This window comes from Loxodonta africana, unplaced genomic scaffold (assembly GCF_030014295.1).
Source record: "Loxodonta africana isolate mLoxAfr1 unplaced genomic scaffold, mLoxAfr1.hap2 scaffold_122, whole genome shotgun sequence".
Classification (NCBI taxonomy): domain Eukaryota; kingdom Metazoa; phylum Chordata; class Mammalia; order Proboscidea; family Elephantidae; genus Loxodonta; species Loxodonta africana.
The window spans coordinates 161,000-185,285 of record NW_026974884.1 but is presented as its reverse complement, the minus strand read 5'-3'; the positions used below and the strand labels follow the sequence as shown (position 1 = coordinate 185,285).

Below are 24,286 nucleotides of genomic sequence, written 5' to 3'. Positions count from 1 at the left end.
AAATGTCCTTCAGAGACCATTATGTTTGGACATCTTCACCCAGGCAGGATGAAACAGTGATACACGAGGAAAAGGCCTTTCTCTAAGACTGTAGATAAAGATGAGGAAAAATCGACCCAGATTGATGAGTGCTACAGAACAAAAGGTCTGACTTCCACCAGAAAAGAGAGCCATGGTAGGACAAGACGAAGGATTTGGGATGAATGGATAAGGTCATAAGGAAGATTCTCCTGAGAAAGCACTTTCTGTCATTTAGTAGATAATTAACCAAAGTTTATTTTGTCAATAAGAAATGTAGGAATAAATGAGGGATGAAACAAAAGAATTCAATTGTAAGTTTGAGAGCTTTCCAGAATAGCTGCAGACAAGGCACTCTTTTGTTCTGGATCTGAACATGATGGAAGGGAAGGAAGCCAGTGGGCAACTGGGGCAGAGAGTATAGGATGGTGGAAAGGGTGGGTAGGAAGAAGCGTACTTCATTATTATATTTTCTACTGAGATGGAATTAATATACCATGTGAAGAACTAAGGAAATTATTCAGGAGGTTCTGGGAGTAGTAGGTTGAACAGCCCAGAACCCATATCATTGAGGGCAGAAGAAGGGCTGTAGACTCCTCCCTAGATCCAGGAACTCCCCTTCCCCTCCTGTGTCTCCTGCCCACCTCCCTCAAGAGCCTAACAACCCCTAACCACAAACATGGCTACAGGATAGAATTTTTTATTTTCCTACTTTTCTCAACCTGAGCTTCATCTAGGATCAGTCATGTATCACTCTTTTCAGGCCAGTTTTGTTCCCCTCCCCACTACTATTACCTCTGCTGTCCTCCTCCACCCAGTGCTGCCCTCCACTGACCCTGCTTCCTGCTGCTTCCTGCTTTTCTGACTGGCCTCTAATACCCTTTGAGAGATCCCCCACCCCATCTTCTGTCTGTCACTGGAGCTTACATTCCCCTCCCAAACTCCTTCTCTTTCTTCCTTAACTCGCCAATCATTCCCTCATACTCAGAAAAATACTGACCCTTATGCTGACATATTCAAGCCCTGCCCCCCGCCCCCCCCCCACCCACAGGAGGCATGGTTGTGATTTGGCTGCCCTCAGTCTAACCAACACTGAGTTCCTGGTCAGCATCCTGGAGTCCTGGCAAGAAGAGCCAGGTATCTCCAGGAGCATATGGAGGAGGAGACAGGGGCTGAAGAGGCTACCACACCTACTGGTGCTGCTACACATGTGGGAGACCTGGCTGCAGAGGGTGCAGGCATGGCCTCAAAGTCAAAGGAGAAAGCACATGAAGACATGCTAGGACTCTCAGACTGAGAGAAGCAGGATGTGTGGACTGCAAAATATGCACCCTTCAGGGAAGAACTTCATTCAGGCTTCTTAAACCCACCTCACCTGGAAGATCCATCCTTTTAGCCTTGTGCCCCTTCCACGCCCCCTCTAGTACATGGAGAGATCCAGCCCCAGAGCACCAGGGTGGAAGAAGCCCCAGGATAGCTGTCTGAAGACATGAGGTCCACTCAAAAGCCAAGGAGAGAAGAGGACAAGACTCACCTGCAGATAAGGTCTCGGGGCCCTGAGAATGAGCACAATGTTTGTAAGGGAAGAGAAATGGGATTTCAGTGGGACATGGAAGTCTGAGAAAGAGCCTCTGCAAAGGTAGCTCTAAGGGAGGTGTGATTGTGAAGGTGGGCTGGTCACTGAGTTCTTTGTAGTACAAGGTACCAGACAGAACCCAGACTCTGGGGGGAACCTGCCTGCCGGTGAGCAGTGGGCATAAAACCCTAAACCAATGAGAATCGAATCCCTTCCCAGCAGCTTCTGCACAGATCAGTGATGTTTGCTTGGTCTTTCTCTTTTCTGTGGTCTAACCTGATCTGTCCTGAGATCAGAGAGTTGGAATAGAAAAGCCTGACTGAAATGAAATGAGCAAAGAGAAGACAAGGCCTCCTAAATCTGGTGAAGACAGAACACAGATAACCAAAGGTGAGGATGGGAAGAAAGAGATTGAGTTCCAAGTCCCATCCACAGTATCCCAGGGCCTGGGAATCCCTGGAAGTGCCAGAGGTGTGTACTCCCTGGGAGATGTGACCCCAAGTGTCAGAGGAAGCCCTACGGAGCAAGGAAGGGAGGGCAGGGTCTCTAGGATGGGCACTTCCATACAGGCTGCCCATGTGAATTTCTCAGAGTGACCGTGACAGATCCTGAGAGGGACAGTTTGAGGCAAAGGAAAGTAAGTTTTCTGAAGAGGGGTGAATTCCACAGTCTCCTGATAATGAAACAGAAATCCTGTCCTGCTCAGAGGTACTGAGTAGGAGGGATTGTGAATTCCCATCCTGCACAGAGGCTGGCTGGGAAGTTTGACTGTCTAAAGACAATGTGGCCAAAGTCTTTTTTATCTTTCAAAGATATATCTTCAACTTCCTGCAAATTCAATCCTGGAAAAAAGCCTAGAATATACAAGTGTGGGTTTTTCAGGAGAGCAACAAGGGGAGAAGGTGATAGTGGCATATCAGAGAAGGAGAACAACAGTCTAATAGTCCCTGTGTTACTTAATGAATCACACATGGTGTCCAGCATTCTTCCTTATCTGTAGACATGTAAATGCAGTAGATGTTTTAGCAATAACTGAATTAATCCTCACAGAATTCGTTTTGGCCATTTCCAGGTACAGAGACCAGAAGAAGTCATTAGTTACAAGAGCAAGCAATAATTCGCTGGTCTGAATTTTGTTCAATTTCTGTGTTTGCCCTTCATAGATGGATAAAAGTCTCTGAATCTGGCATTGAAGACAGTGTTTTCTCTATTGTTATGGATTGAATAGTGTCCCCCCAAATGTGTGCCCACCTGGCCAGACCATGATTCCCAGTATTGTGTGGTTGTCCTGCATTTTGTGATCTGATGTAATTACTTATGTGTTGTAAATTCTAACCTCTGTGATGTTAATAAGGCGGGATTAGAGACAGTTAGGTTAATGAGGGAGGACACAATCTACAGGATTAGGGTGAGTCTTGAGTCAGTCTCTTTTGAGATACAAAGAGAAGAGTGAGCGGAAATGAGAGGGACCTCATACCACCAAGGAAGAAGTGTCTGGAGTGGAGCACGTCTTTTTGACCCAGTGTCCACACGCTGAGAATTTCCTAGGCCAGGGGAAGATAGATGACAAGGACCTTCCCCCAGAGCCACAAAGAGAGAAAGCTTTCTCCTAGACCTGGTGCCCTGACTTCAAACTTGTTGCTTCTTAAACTGTGAGAGAATAAGTTTCTGTTTGTTAAAGCCATCCACTTGTGGTATCTCTGCTATAGCCACACTAAAAAAAAAACTAGATAACTAAAAAACACATATATAAAATAGTAAAAAAAAAAAAAAAGTTTCAAATACACACACATACACGTATGATGTTATTAAACTTTAAAAGCTTTTACATTCTTATAACACATTTAACAATAGAGATTTGTATATAGAAGTTTTAATAAGAGCCATCCCCACATAAGTATATTGTACCTGCTCCCCTGAAGTGTCCAGTGTCCAAAGATACATATGTACCCTTTTACACACTTCTTTTTGCCGGGACACATGTAAGTACATTCATTTCTTTGTTTTTATGGAAATTAGGTCACACTCTACCCATGTTTTTCTCTGAATCACTCTTCACTTGGTCAATATCATGAGTCAGAATCAGGCCAGGGGCTGACTGCAGAACAGATGATCAGTTGCTCATATTCACGTTCAAGTTGAAGCTGAAGAAAATTAAAACAAGTCCATGAGTCAAAGTATGCCCTTGAGTATATCAAACCTGAATTTAGAGAGCATCTCAAGAATAGATTTGATGCACTGCACACTAATGATCGAAGACCAGATTAGTTGTGGGATGATAGCAAGGACATCATATATGAAAAAAACAGTCATTAGAAAGACAGGAAAGAAAGCAAACACCAAAGAGGATGTCACAAGAGACTCTGAATCTTGCTCTTGAATGTACAGTAGCTAAAGAGAATGGAAGGAAAAATAAAGTAAAAGAGCTCAATAGAATACCTGAAAGGGAAGCTGGAGAAGACAAAGTATGATAATATAATGTGAACAGATCTGGAGTTAGAAAACCAAAAGGGAAGAAAACACCTGGCATTTCTCAAGCTGAAAGAACTGAAGGAAATATTCAAGCCTCTAGGTGCAATACTGAAGGATTCTATGGGCAAAATATCGAACAACACAGGAAACATCAAAAGTAGATGGAAGGAATACACAGACTCAATACACCAAAAACAATTGGTCGACGTTCAACCATTTCAGGAGGTAGCATAGGATCAAGAGCTGATGGTACTGAAGGAAGAACTCCAAGCTGCACTGAAGCCATTGGCAAAAAACGTGGCTCCAGGAATTGATGGCGTACCAAATGAGATGTTTCAACACACGGACGCAGTGCTGGAGGTGCTCACTTGTCTATTCCAATATATTTGGAAGACAGCTACCTGACCAAATGACTGAAAGAGATCTATATGTGTGCCCATTCCAAAGAGAGGTGGTCCAACGGAATGCGGAACTTATCGAGCAATGTCATTAACATTACATGCAAGAAAAATTTTGCTGAATATAATTTAAAAACAGTTGCAGCAGTACACAGACAGGGAACTACCAAAAATTCAAGCTGGATTCAGAGGAAGACATGGAACGTGGGTTATCATTTCTGATGTCTGATGGATCTTGGCTGAAAGTAGAGACTATCACTAAGATGTTTACCTATTTTTGTTTACTATACAAGCACACTCAACTGTGTGGCTCATGACAAATTGAATAGCTTACCAAAGAATGGGAATTCCAGAACACTTAACTGTAGTCATGCGGAATATCTACGTAGACCAAGAGGCAGTCATTTGAGTAGGGCAAGGGGATACCGTGTGGTTTAAAATCAGAAAGTTGTGTGTCATGGCGGTATCCTTTCACCATACTTACTCAATCTGTATGCTGAGCAAATAATCTGAGAAGCTGGTCTGTAAGAAGAAGAACATGGCATTAGTTTTGGAGAAAGATTCACTAACAACCTATGATATGGAGCTGATACGACCTTGCTTGCTGAAAGTAAAGAGGACTTGAAGCAGTTACTGATGAAGAGCAACCACTACAGCCTTCAGTATGGATTACACCTCAACATAAAGAAAACAAAAATTCTCACAACTGGACCAGTAAGCAACACCATGATAAATAGGGAAAATGCTGAAGTCATCAAGCATTTCATTTAACTTGAATCCATAATCAATGCCCACAGAAGCAGCAGTCAAGAATTCAAACAATGTATTGCATTGGGCAAATCTATTGCAAAAGACCTCCTTAAAGTGTTGTGAAGGAAAGATGTCACTTTGAGGACTAAGGTGTGCCTGAGCAAAGCCATGATATTTTCTATCACCTCACATGCTTGAGCAAGTTAGACAATGAATACGGAAAACCAAAGAACTGATTCATTTAAAATATGGTGTTGGCAAAGAATACTGAATATACCATGGACTGCCAGAAGAATAAACAAATCCATCTGGGAAGAAGTACACCCAGAATGCACCTTAGAAGCAAGGATGGCGAGACTTCGTCTCACGTGCCTTGGACATATTTTCAGGAGGGACCTGTCCCAGGAGAGGCTCATCATGCTTGGAAAAGCTGAGGGTCAGAAAAAAAGAGGAAGGCGCTCAACAACATGAACTGACACAATGGCTGCAAGAATGGGCTCAAACATGGCAATGATTGTGAGGATGGTTCAGGATCAGGCAGTGTTTCATTCTGTTTTACACAGGATCGATGGCCTCTAAGAGCCACAACTAACATATGTAAGCATATGTGTGTGTGTGTGTGTGTGTGTGTATACCCATTGCCGTCGAGTCGGTTCCAACTTATAGTGACCCTACAGGACAGAGCAGAACTGGCCCACAGAGTTCCCAAGGAGCGCCTGGTGGATTCGAAATGCTAACCTTTTGGTTAGCAGCTATAGCTATTAACCATTATGCGACTAGGGTTTCCATATAAAAAAAAAAAAAATTTATATATATATATATATACACACACGTATATATATACACACACTCTTTTTTTTTTTTCATATATATGTGTGTATATATATATTCTGTTCACCAGTTTTGCATCTCTAGAGATCCCAGGCTAAGATATTTGGTACCTACAGTGGTTCCAGAGGAACCAAATCTTAAGGACGAGTTTTCTGAATTGATTCTCAAGTCTGGCTAATCTTAAAGGCACTGATGACTGCCTCCAGTAGTAAACAGGCTATTGCTAATCCATGGTGGGAGGTGACAATAGAAATACGCAAAATACTACTACCACTGGATCAAATATTTGTGAGAGACAAGGCTCTGCCTGATTACATATTTGATACTTTTCTACAATTTTGTCAGAATAAGAATAATAAGGAAGCTGCTTGGTTGGTCCTGCTTTTGCTAGCCACACTGGTGAATGAAAGAAAAGGACTCAAAGCTCAAGCACCACATACAAGACCTGAAAGCTGCCACTTGTGCCCAGAAAGAAAACCGTATTTCTTATAGTAACAAGGCTAATGCTGCCAAAAATAAACTCAGATTCTTATCATAAGAGTGACTGAATTAAAGCGCCAGTTGAATATCCAACCTCAAATGGTTTCTGAAGTTAAAGTAAGGGCACTGATTGGGAAGAAATGGGATCCTGAAACTTGGGATGAGGACATATGGGCAGATAGTCAGGAAGTGGGGGACAATGAACCTCCAATTTCTGTTGAATCGCTCTTCCTAACAGAACCAGACCTCTTACTCCATCTGAAGAGATTCTCTAACTTTGCCTGCTAAGGCACCCTTCCCAGTAAAACAATTATCCCTTCCACCTCCATCTGATGAGATTACCCCAGCTGTGCCTGAAGTGTCTTGTTTGAGTTGTCTCCTGGGGTGGTGTCTGGGGCATTGCCTGGGGCATCACCTTAGGCAGATGCCTTATAAGACACGGCTGAACATCCCACTGCCACTGCCCATTTTTCCTTCTAGACCTATACCTAGGCTTCAGTCCCAACAAGCCCCAAAAGGTGAGCTATGAAGTGTGACCCAGGAAAAGCTATGCTAAACTCCAAAAGAACTGCTTGATTTTTCTAATATATACATACAGAAACCTGGTGAATATGTGTGGGAATGGCTATTATGGGTGTGGGATAACGGTGCAAGCAACATAAAGGTGGATTAGTCTGAGTTTATTGATATAGGCCCAGGAAGCATAGATTCTTCACTCAGTGTTTCAGCTTGAGAGGTTAGAAAAGGATCTCATAGTTTATTTGGCTGGTTTACTGAAGCATGGATTAAGTGGTGGCCTAAAATAAATCAAGTGGAAATGGCAGATCTGCCATTGTATACTGTAGGAGAAGGTATCCAAAGGCTGAGGGAAATTGGCATGTTAGAATGGATTTATTAGGCTGGACCCACAGACCCACACACGGAGTGCCCAGAGGGCTCTCTTTTTACCATAGCAGTAAGGTACAAATTTGGGAAGCAAGCCCCAGCATTATTGAAGACTTCTGTGGTTGTTATTTTATGTAAGTAAGAGTCCACAGTGAGAACTGCCCTAACTGAATTAAGACACCTGACTACAATGCAGTTGACTGGACCCCATGGTGGTAGCAGCCAAATGGTAGCACTCAATCAACAAAGACAAGGTGGGTGTGGTTACCATAACAGACAGTAGAGTCAAAGCAGTAATCAGAACAGTCTGCTCGCATGGATTTATGGCATTGGCTACTTAGTCATAGTGTCCCTGGGAGTGAAAGAGCTGGGAAATGTACATCTCCTGGTACCTAGCGTCTTAGATATCCAGTGCTCCTGTAACAGAAATACCACAAACGGATGACTTTAACAAAGAAAATTATTCCCTCACAGTCTAGAAGGCTATAAGTCCAAATTCAGGGTGCCAACTCCAGGGGAAGGCTTTTTCTCTCTGTCACTCCTAGGGGAAGGTCTTTGTCACCAATCTTCCCCTGGACAAGAAGGTTCTCAGCACAGGGATCCTAGGTCCAAAGGATGCACTGCTCCTGACACTTCTTTCTTGGTGGTACTGAGGTCCCCCTGTCTCTCTGCTCTTTTCTCTTTTATATCTCAAAAGAGATTGACTTAAAACACAACTTAATCTTGTAGACTGAGCCCTGCCTCCTTAACATAACTGCTTCAAATCCTCGATCATTAACATCATAGAGGTATGATTTACAATACATTGGAAAATCACATCAGCTGACAAAATGGTGGATAATCGCACAATACTGAGAAGCATGGCCTAGTCAAGCTGATATATACATTTTGGGAAGACAGAGTTTAATTCGTAACACCGAGTATGCAGCTATCGACCTGTTAATGCCTTTTTCTCCATACCTGTTTCAAAGTATCACCCGAAACAGTGTGCCTTCTCTCTGACCTAAGTATATAAGGACCAAATAATGTACAGGAATCTCTGTTACATTTTCTCCATCTTACCATTATTTGGCCTCATACGCAGACCCAGTCACTTAATTGCGCAGCAGAATGAAGAGATTAAAGCCCCAACATTCTTGCCAGTGGACCAGGAAGGTAGCTGCTCAGACATCAGAGAGCCTCAGAGAGACAGAGACCAGGCGGCTCAAGAGAGGGATACCATAAAGTTGTTTTTCATACCCCTCCCCACTCCCACAGTTGCATATGCTTTGCTCTGACCCTAAGAAGTAGATCAATCCTTTGAGAACTGCATTATGGGTTAGAACACCAACAAGGTCCCAGACTGAGTGACACTCCCATAGATTACATCCAAATATCACTGCAAAGTCTTCAAAATCTGAACTGACATCTGAGCCACAGCACACAGAAGTTGGGAAAGAACCTGCAGCCTGAACATAACTGGGTCAAGTGATTCCTAAAACAAACAACATCGACATTTTCTGTAAGATTGAAGTAAGACACAGTCTTGGAATCACAGACAAAAACTTTAAAAAGCTACTTTAACCATGCTCAAAGAAGTAACAGGCACAACTTAGAAAAATAGAAAAATACATAGAAACCATTCACAAATGAAAATTTTAGACAGGAAAAACAGAAAAATAGAGATAAAAAATTCACTTGATCAGCTCTACAGCGGAATGCTGTTGACAGACAAAAGGATCAGTGAGATGAAAACAGTTCAATTGAAAATATCCAATCTGAAAACAGAGAACAAATATTGAAAAAAAATGAACAGAGCCTCAAAAAAATTCAAAAATATCTAACATTTATTTATTGGAATTCCATACGGTGTAGAGAAAATATGTGGTGTAGAAAAAAGTATCTGAAGAAATACTGGCTCAACACTTTCCCAATTTGTTGAAAGACATAAACTTACAGATTCAAGAAGCTATGCAAACTCCAACAAGTTAAACTCACATAATTTTACGCCCAAATGCCTCACTGTCAATTGTGGAATAACAAGGACCAAGAAAATATCTTCAAAGAAGCTAGAGAGAAAACAACTCATCTCACACAGGAGAAACAATTGGAATGACTCTGTATTCATCATCAGAAGCCATGGAGGCCAAAAGGCTGTGAAAACAACATTTTTTCAACACTGAAAGAAAAGAAACATTAACCCAGTGTTCTATAGGCTGTTATTTCCTTCATGAGTAAAGGAAAAATATTGACATTCTCAGGTGAAAGACGCTTAAGAGAATTCATCGCCACCAGACTTGCTCTAAATGAAACACTAAAGGAAGTTCTTCAGGTGGCAGGCTTGGAATTTCAGGAATTATGGCAAGCAACAAAGTGGAAAGTATCTTCGGAAGTTCGCCCTCCACCAAAGATTAGACAGGTCTATAAAACAAACAATAACACACGTGAAGAAAGTGTTTCTTAGTTCAATCATGTGTATGAGACCAAAAGTACAAAACCAGCCCAAAAGCACTGAAAAGAGGGCAGGACGGAACAGGAATCATGGCGGATGGAAACGGGGAACTGGAGCACAGGAGAGGACAATATTGACACATCATGAATATTGCAACCAATGTCACAAAACAATTGTGTATAAACGGTTGAACAAGAAAGTAATTTGCTCTGTAAAGTTTCAAATAAAGCACAATAAAAAATAAAAAAAAGTGGTAGGTATCTGGGTAAACATATTATGCCAACCCTGCTGTCACTGCACAACATGGCGCAGGACTCCCCTCTTTGCAAAGACTTTCTAGCCTATTGGAAAAACTTTGGAATATACTCTTGGTGGCAAATTAGTATTAGAGAATGGGGTTAATTTTGAAAATATGAGATGTCTGTACTCATGCCTGGTGAATAAACTGGATAATAATATTTTCAGAGCGAAATGAGATGTTCTAACAGAAAAATAGGCCTGAATTCCCACGTGGGCCATGAGCCTACTACTCTGAAGGCCTTTCCCAGAGAGGCATTTCAGGCACTTCTAGAGCAGCAGGAGCGCTGGGGAATGCAGGTGTCAACCTCCCCCAGGGCCTTCTCTGAGGGGTAAGTACCTGCTTTAGTACTGAGCTTAGTGGTTCATAAATAGTCATTCTGCATAAGGTCTTCAGGTTCAAGTCTGTAATCCAGCTGGGACTCTGTGTGTGCTGCATCTCTGCATCAAAAGAACATGCTTCTAGAAGCAGAATGCCAGGAGAGAGGCGGTTGGGCAGTTGGCGTTGGGGGGTGCTGGGCAGACAGGGGTGCCCGAGGGAGGCACAATATAGTCATTCTGCAGGAGGTCTAGTCCTTCTGCACAAGAATTAGAATGCTTCTCAATGCACAATAGTTTACATGCAGGACATAAACAAAGTGACTGAAGGACAAAGTTGAATAGTAAACCAAGCCACTCCCTGTCAGTCCTTACCTGAGAGGGTCTTCATCAGGACTTCCGGGGATGGAGAAGGAAACAGTAAACGCTGATTTATTTTACCTCTTCCTTCCTCAAGAAACAGGAACTGGTGTTAAGATGTCAGGTGTCAAGCCCCAAACTCCTCTTCTGGTCTGTATTTAAGCTGTATAATAAAACTGGGAATCAGGCAATCAGCCATGAGCAGACAGACCCAGGAGTATTTCCAGTGCCCCACATCTTTGAGCTCCAGTGAGATCCAGTTCTTAGTCCCTAGATTAGCAGAGGAGCTGAAAGACTGAAATTCTGTGTTTTCAGGCAACTTGGGCTCCAAGCAGGCACTTATTGCTAAAGTCGTATTTCTCTGTGTTAATTTATGATCCTTAACTCAAATCCGGACTTTTAAGCTCATTTTGATAACTCCTCATTAGTCTGCCTAGACAAGAGTCTGCTCACAGTCAGTGATGACAATGGAGGAAACAAAGTCCCTAGCCCAGAGGAGGGACTGTTCCCCAAATTTGGGGCAATGCCCCTGGGGAGCATCGGCGAGGTGCACTGTGGCCTCTGTGGCTTTGCCTTGTGCTCCTGGAATTGCACCCTGGGGGGGCGTCCATATGCAGACGCAGAGTCCGTGGGTGACCACAACTCCTGCCCTTCTGGGTCATCGCCCGGACGCACGTTGCGATATGCTTCCTGCCCCCCTTCCCAGCATAAGTGCTGCGATCACACGTGGCAGAACCAGTTCCCAGGTCCAGATCCTAGGTCTTGCCCTCCTTGGCCTCAGGCTTCCCCTAGTCCTGGGGGAACCCGCAAGCCTGGCGGGTGCGAGGTTAGCACCCGGCTGGGCGGGCTTGGGCCTGTCTCAAAAGGCTCATGGCGCACGCAGGTTCCGCCCCCTTGGAGTCTGCAGGCTTGCAGTGGGCAGCCCGGCATCTCCTGCCTCCCTCGGGTGCCCTCTCTGGGCAGCAGCTCCCCTCCCCCCGCCCCGCCAACCACCCAACAGTCCCACTGCCTGCTTTCTGCTTCTAGAAGCGTGTTCTTTTGATGCACACATGCAGCACACACAGAATCCCAGCTGGATTACAGACTTGAACCTGAAACGCACAACTTTAAAACTACTAGACTGGGGGGGGGGGCAGTATTGGCAGTGAAAAAAGGAAAAAAAAAATAAGAAAGAGAACAATTACAAAAAAAGTATTAGAAGACTGTAACCTCACGTTATGGACTCAAGAAGGCTGCGGATACACAACTGCGTAGATAGCATACTGTTGTCTCTTTCTTTGCAAATAAGTCTTAGATGAGGGAATTTGGTACCAGGAATAGTTGCAGAGCCTGACTTTGGGGAAATCTGGGATTGATGAATTGGCTTGCATGAGGCTACAAGCCCTGATAATCAATATTTAAAGATGAGATTCGAGCAATCTAGAACATGCATCAGAATTTTTTACAAGTAAATTAGCACCAGAAGAGGCCTTTAACCACTAAATAAAATGGGTCAGTAGTTCAAGATCTCCCTACAAAGAAAATGGCAGACCTAGATCGTTTCCAGTCAGGTTCCAGCAAACATGCAAGAAACAGTCATTTTAATCTAGTACATAGTCAACAGAGATTAGAAAACCATGAGACACTCCCCTAACTTGATCCTTATGGCTAGTTTAAAAATGATAACAAATTAGAGAAAGAAGGTAGAAGAAGAGTTAGAGGACAAGCACACTCAGTAACTGAGATGCAAAACCCTACACAAGATGCCAGCAAAGGAAATCCAGCAAAGGGTAAACCACGTAACATGCCATGATCAAGGCGGTTTATTGTAGGCATACAAATTTGAGTGAACATTAAAGATTTAGTAATTTCATTCACCACATGCATAGGTGAAAGAAGAGAAGACATATGCTCACCTCAAGAGATGGGGGCAAAGCAGGTTGATAAAATCCAATCACACGGAGAGATAAGGACTAGGAGCAAACATGGAACAGAAAAGGAGTTCCCGAACGTGGAAAACTACAACTAGCATGATAGTTCATGGTGACGGGTGGGACATTCTCTTTAAAATTAATAAAAAATAAAATAAGGATGCTTCTATCATTATTTTTATTAAACATTTAACACTGGAAGTGTAAGCTAATACAAAAAAAGTATAACTGCTATTCATAGATTATAGGGCTGTCTCCATTGAAAACCATAGAAAATATTGGAATTAATAGTAATCATAAATAAAAAATAAATTGAAATTTCAATGCGTCAGCATCAAGCGGACTCTGTCATAGCTCTTAGGTGAAAGCAAAGGACACTGATAGGGAAAGAGCAGGTTCAGGTGGGCTAGACCAAGGAGGGAAGAAAACTGTTCTGCACTGGGCTGAACTTATAAGCACGGGTATGTGTGTTAGTTACCTAGTCCCTCCATAACAAAAAATAACACAACTGGATGGCTTTTAAAGGACAGAAATTTATTTTCTCACAGTTTAGCAGGTAGTAGTTCGAATTCAGGGCATGGCTGTAGTGGGAGGTCCTTCCTTGTCTACCTCAGCTTCTAGTAGATGCCAGCAATCATTTGTGTTCCTGGCCTTCTAGAAGCATCTGTCTTCTTTGTCTGTCTTCCTTTTCACCTGTTTGTGTCTGTGTGTATTCTGCTCCTTTTATAACTAAGAAGAGTTAGGCTTAGGACCCACCCTACATTGGTATGACCTCATTCACATAATAAAAGCAGGCCCCTTATTTCCAAACAAGGTCAGAATTACAGGTACAGGGGTTAGGATTTCCACATACATTTTGGAGGGACACAATTCAATCCCTAACAGTCGACTTACCAGATATTCTGGATTGAGAGTAGTCACATGAACAGCTGAGAGTAGTTCCAATTCTTTGCTACATTCAGTGGCTGAAACTTGTCTCAATGGTCACCCATAGGAATGTTGGAGCAATTTATTGTGCAGGACCTGGCCTACCATTCCTAATCATGTCCATTGTGTGGAAAAACACACACTCCCATCACCGAAGCCTTGAGAAATTCATCGATAAGAACAGAATGGTGGTTGGAACCAAGAATTGTTTCATAGCCTAGATAACATGGTGCAGCTGTTAGATACCCACATGGAGATGTCAAGAATAATACCAACAGCTAATGGTCATTGAGTACCTACACTGGTGCCAGGCACTCCTGTGCTTTCCTTTCATGTTTGCTTTTCATGATGGCCATATGAGGAATGTATCATTATAATGCATAAAGAGGTCAATACAGAGAGTTAGGCTGACATTTGAATATATGAGTCTGGACCCAGGAGGAGTTTGAATGGATGGAGGTATAAACCTCACGTCCTTAGCTACAAATAGACAGCAGTAAACTCACTGAGGCATCCTAGAGGGAGGGTGTCAATAGAGAGAGGAGCAGGCACCAAGGCCAAGGGTACTCGGGTATCTAGAAGCCTGCCAGGTGAACAGCAGCCAACAAGCCTCTCTGAAGTCCAGTGTGGTTCCTGGAGGGTTGTCTGTCCTTGCTCTCAGCTGCATTTCCCCAGTGCTCCTCCCACCTGCACTGGGTTGTCCCCTTCATGACGACAGGGACAGTGTGTACCTTTCACCACTGTATCTGCATAACATAGACTACTTCTGGCCCATGGAATACACTGACTGAATGAAAAATAAACAAACGATAAGGACGTAAAATCCTTCGTAGTTGATACCTTGAAATACATTAAGGGGCTTAATGAGTAAGAGGGAGAAAAATTGATCAGGGCTGCTTCTGAGACCATCCCTTAGGCGTAATGAGTGTTAAACAATAATTAAACAAAGAGATTTAATGGCAGAGATGTATGTTAAAAAGATGTAAGTATAGCTTAAAGATTACTAGAAACATGCACATTATTGCAACTATAGTCAAATCGCTAAAAAACATATACTACATGCACACAGAATATTATAAAGTAATTTAATGCCCTCATTAAAAAAAAACAAAAAAAATTACCATGAAAAGACTAATGTTGAATGAAAATATCAGGATATAATATCTGTGTTAATATACATAACTGTGTGTGCTAATACACACATAAAACCAGTTGTCACTGAGTCAGTTCTGATTCATGATGACACCAGTGTGCCAGAGGAGAACTGTACTCCATAGGGGTTCCAATGGCTGAGTTTTCGGAAGTAGGCTGCCAGACCTCTCTTTCATAGCAATTCTGGGTGGACCTGAACTCCAACTTTCTGTCAGCAGCTCAAGATATTAACCATTTGCATCAACCAGAGACTCTAATACACATACATGCCAATATAAGCAAGAAAATAGACATATTGGAACGTTAATAATTTATTCTATGCATTACGTATGTTTTCTTGTTTTTTTTTTTTTTTTTTTGCATACTTTCCCATTGCTTCCAAGTTTTTGAGGAATAGAATGTACTTCTGGAAAAATTCATGAGAGATTTTAAAGTAATGAAATAATTAACAGAAACAGAATGAGTAAATCTGTGGCAAGGCAGCCCAGGAACCCAAGATTACAGTAACACTGGTATGAAAAGCAGAATTGTGGAGTCCTGAAGCTCAGTGGTTCCATGCATCCATCAGGAAAGAGGGAAGAGCAAATGAACAAGGAGAAAATACAGTGAGCCAGAGGAGTGGGAGCCCTCTGTTGTGGGCACGGTTTTCTCATGAAACTTTAGATGGACACAGTGGGTGGGATTATCCACTTCCATCATACAAACATCTTTATTACCCTTGATTTTAACAGAACTATGTTATAAAAACAAATAATAAAATAAAGTATAATAAAAGAATAAATCTCATCAGTGGACTACTATCATTTTCCCCAGCCACTGAGGAGGGCAGGAGACACACAAGGGAAAGAAGATGGAGCAGTGTGAAAACTCATGCTAAGTGGGGAGGAGAGTGTTTCTGAGACAGGCCTTAGCTGCTACCACCTAGGGAAGTAGGCAGCCATGCACAACCAACTGGAAGAAATGGTACATTATTTCTGAGACCTACTCCAGCTCATAACAAATTATGGATAACATGGGGAAGAATGAGATTTCCAGGACACTTAACTGTTTTTATGAGAAACCTGTACATAGAACAAGAGGCAGTCATCTAAACAGAACAAGGAATACAGCATGGCTTAAAGTCAAGAAAGGTGTGCATCACCGTTGTATCCTTTCACCATATGTATTCAACCTGTATGCTGAGCAAATAATCTGAGAAGCTGGTCTGAAGAAGAAGGCATCAGGATTGGAGGAAGACTCATTAATAACCTGAGATATGCAGATGATACAATCTTGCTTGCTGAAAGTGAAGAGGCCTTAAAGCATTTACTGCTGAAGATCAAAGACCACAGACTAACAGCCTAACAACTGGACCAATAAGCAACATCATGATAAACGGAGAAAATGTTCACGTCATTAAGGGCTTCATTTTTACTTGGATCCACAATAAACACCCACGGAAGCAGCAGTCAAGAAATCAAACGACACATTGCATTGGGCAAATCTGCTGCCAGAGGCCACTTAAAGTGTTCAAAAGTACAGATGTCACCTTGAAAACTAATGTGTGCCTGACTCAAGCCATGGTGCTTTCAGTCGCCTCATACGCACACGAAAGGTGGGCAATGAATAAGGAAGACCAAAGAAAAATTGAAGGCATTGAATTACGGTGTTTGCAAAGAATATTGAATATACCACGGACTGCCAAAAGAATGAACAAATCTGTCTTGAAAGAAGTACAGCCAGAATATTCCTTAGAAGCAAGAATGGCGAGGCTTCATCTCACATATTTTGGACATGTTGTCAGGAGAGATCAGTCCCTGGAGAAGCAGGTCATACTTGGTAACAAGTGGCCACAACAATTGGCTCAAACATAACGACGACTGTGAAGGTGACGATAGGTAGTTTAACATACATTTTGACCCATATGAATTAAAATTTAAACAATTATTTCATGCCTTTTTGTAGGGGTTTTAGAATACACAATTAAAATAAATGTAAACAATTAATAGAAAAAATCTCTGAAAATAAAATTTAATTTTTTTAAATCACTGCTCCATACCCCAAATCTAAATGGCTTGATATACAGCACTGGTCTTTGTGATTCACAAAAAGCAGGTACCAATTCCTGAACAAGAACTGAAGTGACAGGAGAAACTCCCCATGCTGTTATAGCCCTGAGTATGGGCCCTAATCCAGTGATCTGTCTTCATTAATTCCTTTTCATTTCATCTCTGTGAAAGAGGGGAGGGAGAAGGTGAGAGAGGGTTACATGTGCCTATTCTGTTCTTTAGCATCCAGTTCACTGCCAGGAACAAGTATTCGTAAGAGTCTAAAAAACGTTAAAGTACAAATAAGGAGGAAAACCTCCTAGTATATATATGTATTAGGTGGCACAAAGAGTTAAGTGCTCAGCTACTAACTGAAAGGTTGGCAGTTTAAATACACTCAGAGTTGCCTTGGAAGAAAGGCCTGGCAATCTACCTCCAAATAGTCACAGCTATTGAAAACCGTATGGAGGGCAGTCCTACTCTGAAAACTCACGGGGTCGTCATGAGTGAAAATCTCCTCAACGGCAACTGGATTGGTAATCTATATATGGCATAAATGTTCGGAAAATTAGTTTCTGAACATATACACGGCGTACAGAATACACTGCACATTAGTATTATGTGCCAAAACCCACTGTCATCAAGTCGATTCTAACTCACAGTGACCCCAAAGGACAGAGTAAAACTGCCCCATAGGGTTTTCACTGAAGCAGACTGCCACATCTGTCTCCTACAGAGAGGCTGGTGGGTTCGAACCACTGACCTTTCAGTTAGCAGCCAAGTTCTTTAACCACAGAGCCACTAGGGCTCACTGCTGTCATGTACAGTGATTACATAAGCAAATTCTGAAACAAACTGCCTGGGTTTAAATCCTAACTCAATTTATCAGCTGGGTGATCTGGGCACGTTACTTTACCTCTCACTGCCTCAGTTTCCCATTTCTAAAATGGGTCTTATGCAAAAGGTTGTTACGCAGGTTAAATAAAACACACAAGGCACTTAGAAAAAGGCCTTACACACAGAATGAACACAATAATTTTTAGCTTTCATAATTATTAAGGGAATACAAACAAATGGCTAGGTTGAAGGAACTTCCATTGAAAAAGAGTTGAGTTCCAAAATTCATGTGTAAAGTCATTTACATCAACTGTTAAAGTTGTATGTTTAGATTCAAGTGATTACTGAGGTGTGTTATGATCTTGAACAGAGTTCTGGGGACTATACAGGCAGACTCTGCATGCCCTTCTCCTGCACATCCATTCCATCTCCCTTGGAGCCCAGACGTCATGTTATCAATTAAACCCCTCCCACGCTGGTGGTGTACTGTTTAAGAGCTACGGCTGCTAACCAAAAGGTCATCAGTTCAAATCCACCAGGCGCTCCTTGGAAAGTCTATGGCACAGTTCTGCTCTGCCCTATAGGGCCGCTATGAGTTGGAATAGACGCAGTGGCAATGGGTTTTTAACGGGTATGAGGTAACTGTTCAGTGCTTAAAGACGTACCAAAAGCAACCACTAACACAAAAGTATAGTAAAAGGTTCTTATTTCAGAGTAGCAAAACCTTAGTTTCTAACACAGTGGTGAATTAGGGTGGACTGTGGATCAAGAGGAGCTCTGGTGGCATAGTGGTTAAGAGCTCAGCTGCTAACCAAAAGGTCAGCAGTTCGAATCCACCAACTAGTCCTTGGAAACTCTATGGAATAGTTCTATTCTATGCTATAGGGTCTCTATGAGTTCAAATCAACTAGGGTCTCTATGAGTTGGAATCAACTTGATGGTGACAAGTTTGGTTTGGTGGGTGTCATGGATTGAATTATGACCCTAAAAAATGTGTGTCTCAACTTGGTTAGGCCACGATTCCCACTATTGTGTAGTTGTCCTCCATTTTGTGATTGTAATTTTACTTTAAGAGGATTAGGGTGGGATTGTAACACCACCCTCACTCAGGTCACCTTTCCCTGGGGTGTGGCCTGCACCACCTTTTATCTCTCCAGAGATAAAACGAAAGGGAAGCAAGCAGAGAGTTGGGGGCCTCAGACTATCAAGAAAGCAACACCAGGAGCAGAGCACGTCCTCTGGACCCAAGGTCCCTGCACCTGAGAAGCTCCTTGACCATGGGAAGGCTAAGGACAAGGACCTTCTTCCAGAGCCGAAAGAGAGAGAAAGCTTTCCCCTAGAGCTGATGCCTTGAATGTGGACTATTAGCCTACTTTAATGTGAGGTATTAAATTTCTCTCGGTTAAAGCCATCCACTCATGGTATTTCTGTTATGGCAGCACTAGATGATGAAGACAGTGGGTCAAGGTGGAAGGGGTGGATGAAGGACAAAAAAAGAAAAATGGACAACAGGAGAAATATAAGAATTCAGAGAACTGTGAAAATTTAATTCCTGAATATACTTTCTTTCTCCTCCCTATAACTGGAAGGACTTTTCTCATATACAGCACATATAAGTAAATCCTTGCAATATTTAAAACACTTAGATTTTTGTAAAACTCATTCTCTGAAAACTCATGGTGGCCCCATTAATTTCTGGCTTAAAAACAACTCAGAACTAAAAAGAAGCATAAATAAATAAATAAAGGCACTGCTGTCATTTGCGGGTGATGTTCTTTTCCTGCTATCCACAACCCACACACTCGGGAGTTAATTTTCCAGGGTCAGTGTTCATAGACCATCCTCTTTCTCTTACCACCACCCCACCACCCTTAATTATTTAGAAAAGGCAGGGCCAGTCAGTGCTCCAAACATCAAGTTTTCTCTCCAAAATGCCAACTGGCACTTGGGGAGCAGGCTACATTCTCAGCTGTCAGCACTTCCACTAGCCCCTGCACATAAGGAACATGTCTCCACTGAACTGTTCATTGTAATTAAAAAAAAAAAAAAAGTAAAAAACTGTTTCTTAAAAAAAACCAGGCATTTCCCTATTACCCACCCACCCCACTCTCCCACACCCAGTGCACTCCCACCACACACACACTCAAATATTTCCTACCAAGGGTGTGTCCCAAGCACGGGGTCTGGCTCCGCTCTTCTTTTACACCCCTTGGAGGCCTCTGGAGAAACCATACCTTTGGTTGGCAATTCCCTGAACCCTGCCTATTCAAGCTGGCACTTATTCAAAAAGGCAGGTGAGTCTTCAAGTCAGGTTTTTAAAAGGAGTTTAAGAGGAGCCAGGTGATATGCCTACTCACCCTCAAATTTCTCAAAGGTAATAATTTCTTCAAATGTTTACAATGTCTCAACTATGGGTTAATTAAATCCCTTAGGATGGTGGGCATAGGAAAATCCTCCATCTCAATGCCCCCCATTTCGAAAAAAAAAGAGAGGAATCTCCAAAATTACAAATTTCAATTTCTACATACTTGATTGAACTAAGGAGTAAGTTCCTCACATGTGTTATTCTTGGTCTGAGTCCTGGTGGTGCAGTGGGTAAGAGCTCAGCTGCTAACCAAAAGGTCTGCAGTTTGAATTCATCAGCTGCTCCTTAGAAACCGTATGGGGTAGTTCTACTCCGTCCTATAGGGTTGCTAAGAGTTAGAATTCACTGGATGACAATTGGTTTGTTTGCTTTTCAATCTTTGGCTGAAAGGTGGACTTTGTTATCAATTTATTAAATCAACTGGTAATTTGCTGGATATTTCTCATACAGGAACTTATGATGTCTTCAAATCCAGCTAATCAGGTTTAGGGAGAGAGAAACTTCTCTACCTTAGCTTCCCTCCCATTCCCACACCTTTTTCATTGATTTCCATGCCCTGTTTAAGTAACGTCACTCATCACTTCTCACTGTCTAGGTTATCTGAGCCAATTCATGGCAGTCAATTCCACCTGAGCCCTAGGATACCCTCATTTACATACTCTGCCCTGTTCCTTCACCAATGGCTGACCTCACATCTCCCCTTGAATGTCTACTAGGCATCTCAAACTTAATGTGGTTCAAACAAAATTCTTCGTCCAAGTGTCTTATCTACCTCCCAGTCTTCCTTATCTCAGCAAATGTTCTCACTATCCTCTGGGTCGTTCAGGACAAAAACCTAGAAATCATCCTTGATTTCTCTCCTTTATTCAAATCTTGCATCCAATCCATTGACATATTCTGGACTCTTGGCACTACCTTAACATAAATCCTGACTCTATCCACTTCTCACTACCTCCACCTTACATCCACCATCATCTCTTGGTTAAAACTGGACTCCATGCACCGATCTTCCCTCTTACAATCTACATAACAGCATCATTTCAGTGGCTTCTCATGGCAATTAGGAAAAATTCCCAAATCCTTCCCATGGTCTTTCATGATGCGGGGCTTGCTCACCATACTAACCTCATTTCCTAACAGTCTTCCCTTGGTTCACTCCACACTAGCCATGACTTCTTTCCTGAGCTTCCTCAAACGTGCCAAAACACTTGGTTATTTAAGGGCCTCAGAAACAACTCTTTCCTTTATTGGCAATATCCCTCCCTTCAGAACTTCATACAGCTATTCTCTCCTTTGATATAGGTCAGTTATCTCCTCAAATATCCTGCTCCCAGAAGCCTTTACTATTAATCTAAAACAGCTCACCCCACTCATTCCCTCACATGCAACTCTGTCTTATTTTCAAAATATTTAGCTCTCCTTGACATTTTTTGTTAATTATTACCTGTATTTTTTCTGGTTGAGAATATATGCAGCAAAACATACACCAACTCAACAGTTTCTACCTGTACAATTTAATAACACTGGCTACATTCTTGAAGTTGTGCAACCATTCTTACCCTCCTTTTCTGAGTTGTTCCTCTGTCATTAACATAAACCCACTGCTCCTTAAGGTTCCTATCTAATCTTTTCAGTAGCTGTTGTCAATCTGATGCCATGTAGACAGTTCTTAAAAGAGCATATGCTCAAGGTAGACCATTTTTATTAGTTAAGTAAGCTAATGTTCTGGAGCCCTCATGGCACAGTGGTTAAGTGATACGGTAGCCAAGCAAAAGAAGAGCAGTTTGAATCCACCACCTGCAGCTTGGAAACTCTATGGGGCAGTGCTATTCTGTCTTACAGAGTCTCTGAGTTGGAATCAACAGCAACAGTTTGGTTTTTTCTTTTTCATACTTCGGTTTTAAGATGATTCAAGGGAATGCTTTTGGTGTAATGTTTAAAGATTATCTCACGGCAATAGTTTCAGGAGTTCATTCACCCTCAGTGGCTCCAAAAAGTCTAGGGTTCATTTGAAATTCTGTTCTGCATTTTCCCCCTTTTGATCAGGGCTTTTCTATGGACTCTTTGATCAAAATGTTCAGCGACAGCAGCCGGGAACCTTCTGGTTCTTCTGGTCTCATGGCATGCTAGACGTTCTTTTAAAAAACATGAGTGGATGCTGAAGGTTATCAAATACTTATTTTATTACACCTATTAATATAATCACATTTATTTTTCCTGTACATATGGCAAATTATACTGATTCATTTTCGAATGTTAAACTAACCTTGAATTCTTGGGATAGACCCAACTTGGTCATAATATATTCTTCTTTAGAGTATTGCTGGATTTGTTTTGCCTATTTATTTTTATATTTTGCATCTATGTTCATCAGTGACATTGGCCTGTAATTTTCCCATCTTCTGCTTCTCTTTTCAGGTTTTGGTATCAATATTCATTCTACAAGCTTTATAAAATGAGTTTGGGTATATATTTCATTTTATATTGAAGAATTTGTGAAATATTTCTTGAATATTTGGCAGAATTTGCAGGAAAAGCCATCTGATATGAAGTTTTCTTTTTGAGAATAGTTTGAGCTCTAATTCAATTCTATTAACAGTTGTGGAATTACTTTTGCTTCCTGTTTCTTCTTGAATCGTTGTTATTAACTTACATGGTATGATACGTTTGCCTACTTTACCTAAATTTGCAAATTTATTGGCTAATACGGTTCATAACATTCTCACATTATCTTTATGTTCTGCAAGATCTGTAGTCATTTTCTTTCTAATTCCTGATATTCGTTTTTTATATCTTCATTCTTTTTCACTTGATCAATCTTGCCTAAAGTTTGTCAATTTTACTAGCATTTTCTAAGAATCAACTTTAGTCTTTGTTGATCGTCTGTTGCATGTATTCAATCATTAATAGAAACAAAAATTCCTATGAATGTTCGTTTCTGGTTTTTTCCCAACATTTTGAATGGATGTTTAACTCACTTATTTTTCAAGATTTGTTCTTTCCAATTATATTTTTAAGGCTATAAGTTTCCTATATTATATTGTCTGTACTGCACAAATTTTTATATGCACTATGTTCATAATTGTTCACTTCAAAATGTATTCTAATTTTCATTATGATGTCTTTTTTGACTCATAGTATTTTAAAATATCCGAGCACATGGAGATTTTGTATTTTCATTTTCTAAGATGTTTTTTTTTTTTTTAATTATGGTGTACTTACATAAAAAAAAATGGAGATTTTGTATTTTCATTTTCTAAGATGGTTTTTTTTTTTAATTATGGTGTACTTACATAGTATCCTCTATGTTATTGCAGACTCTTGAAATTTGTTGAGACTTGCTTTATAACACAGTATACAGTTAATTTTTATACACACTATGTATGTGCATGAGATGAATGTATATTCTTTCATGGTTAGATAATACACACACATACACATATATCAATTTGGTATTTTTTTACATGTTAAATCTTCTGTATCCTTGATAATTTATGGACTTCTATGTTTCTGAGGGGTGTGTTAAAAATCTATTATGATGCATGATGTCAAAAGGAGCCCCAGTAGTGCAGTGGTTAAGCACTCAGCTCTTAAACCTTTTGATTTGATCCACCAACTACTCCACAGGAGAAAGATATGACCGTTCCCTTCCATAAAGATTACAGCCTTAGAAACCTTTGGAGAAGTTCTACTCCATCCTATATTCACTATGAGTCAGAATTGACTCAACAGCACACAAGAAAAAATGTATAATGTGATGGAAACTCAGAAGTACGAAGCTAAAAAGAATTGGTCCTACCTCCAGGGTCAAAGGATGAAGGACAGAGAAAACAGCAGAGACATCCAAAAGCTTGGAAAAAGGGCTGAGAGGACAATGGTTGGTGGTTTAAGGGCTTTGAAGGGCTACCATATATACTGAGGAATCTGAAGTGCAATGTTCTTGCCTAAGGATGAAGATATGCTCATAAAGATCCTGACAAAGCTTTAGGCTTGCACCTCTGGCTGATCTTTGGGCTCCATGGGGGCAGGAAGTGAAGGCTAGGGCAGAGTTTTAGGCACTCTTGCTTAGCATTGAAAGAACGCGCCAGTTCAGAGCCAATCTGCAAAGACTGGGATAATGTTACTTTTTCTTTTTGGCTACAAGCGTTTAAAGAAAGCACTGTCAGGTCATGAACTGACTGCTGAGATAACAGAACAGAACTTCAGTGTCCACACATGAGAAGACATACAATCTCTGCAGAAATAGTTTGGA

The 24,286-nt window shown here is 41.4% G+C and overlaps 1 long non-coding RNA gene across 9 annotated transcripts in view; it reads right to left on the bottom strand.

The window, feature by feature from the left end:
- LOC135229182 (uncharacterized) overlaps positions 1-24,286 on the bottom strand; it is a 508,721-nt gene that overhangs the window by 356,166 nt on the left and 128,269 nt on the right. For 7 of the 9 annotated variants that reach the window (XR_010319954.1, XR_010319958.1, XR_010319952.1 and 4 more), the window contains one exon: positions 10,832-10,979. This is a non-coding gene — a long non-coding RNA (uncharacterized LOC135229182). Of the gene's footprint in view, positions 1-1,077; positions 3,739-10,831; positions 10,993-24,286 lie in introns of those variants that run through there. The other 2 variants (XR_010319953.1, XR_010319957.1) reach the window with 2 other exon arrangements.